At 50.8% G+C, this 1,177-nt stretch overlaps 1 pseudogene across 1 annotated transcript; it reads right to left on the bottom strand.

Annotated features, from left to right (window-relative positions):
• Nucleotides 1-497: 497 nt before the first annotated feature.
• Nucleotides 498-971, bottom strand: LOC307187355 (tropomyosin-like; annotated as a pseudogene). The gene has a single exon. The product of its transcript is annotated as a tropomyosin-like (transcript).
• Between the last annotated feature and the right edge of the window lie 206 nt (nucleotides 972-1,177).

The following is a 1,177-nucleotide window of genomic DNA, read 5'->3' as shown; positions in this document are numbered from 1 at the left end:
CCAAAATGGAGCCTTTCTCTGGGCTGTTTGGTTCTCAGGAAGGCAGACCCATACCTTTTCCCCTCCTCTGCGGAGAGGGCAATATGCGTTAAGCTGAAAAGTTACCTTCCAAAAGTGAGACAGGGATTAGACTGCTGCTTCAGAACTATGGAATTATCTGGAATGTTTTACAAATGGCTGCTACATCAACAACAAAAAAGGTAATTATAAAATATGTACATCACAGCATGCTTTTAAAGACACTTTGCTCACATTCCCTTAAACGGTTGTTCCCAAAAGTGCTCAGCCTCTAGTCCAACTGGAATCTCTGGAGAGATTCAGATTCAGAGACAGTTTGGTGAAAAGGACACAGGGGAGGGGGTGGGAGACGTGATGAAAGGAGAAAGCAGCCTTCCAGTTAGAGATCAGCCATCAGTTTCAAGGTCAGCTTCGGGCAGCCTGGCCTCAGTGGAGTCGGGGTCAGAGGGAGGGGCAGCGCAGGGCGGGACTAGGGCGCTCTACATCTCATCCAGGTCAAGCAGAGTCTGGTGCAGCATCCTTTGTGTACAGAGGTGCTCCTCTTTGGTGCATTTCAGTTTATCTTCCAAATCTTCAACTGTCTTTTCCAGCTTGGCTGCGATCTCTCAGCAAACTCAGCACGGGTCTCTGCCTCCTTGAGTTTATCAGTAAGAATCTATCTCTTCCTCACATTTGTCTTCTTTTTGAGAGTCCTTTTTTTCAGCAGCACTCAGACACTTCAGCTTCTGGTCCACCAATCTGATCTGCTCATCCGTCTCTGGGCAACGGTACTCTGCCAGCTCAGCTCGCTCCTCTGTGCCTTCCAAGTCTCCCTCAATAATCACCAGCCTAAGAGCCACCTCTTCGTACTTCCTACCTGCCTCTTCTGCAATGTGCTTAGCTTCTTCGAGTTGGATTTCCTGGAGCTCCATTTTTTCTTCCTCTTTTAAGGCTCGGTTTTCAGCGACCTTCATGGCTCTCTCGCTGTCATCAGCAGCTTTCTCGGCTTCCTCCAGCTTTTGCAGGGCAGTGGCCAGGCGCTGTTGAGCGCGGTCCAGCTCCTCTTCAACCAGCTGGATCCTACAGTTCAAGGAGGCCGCCTCAGCCTGTTCCCAGGCCGCCTTTCTCCCTCCACTTCCGTGAGAGGCGCTCAGCCCTTTCCTCCGCGTCACCGGCCTGC

This window comes from Stenella coeruleoalba (assembly GCF_951394435.1).
Source record: "Stenella coeruleoalba genome assembly, chromosome: 5".
Taxonomy (NCBI): Eukaryota; Metazoa; Chordata; class Mammalia; order Artiodactyla; family Delphinidae; genus Stenella; species Stenella coeruleoalba.
The sequence above is the reverse complement of the archived record's forward strand: the minus strand, read 5'-3'. Positions and strand labels throughout refer to the sequence as shown.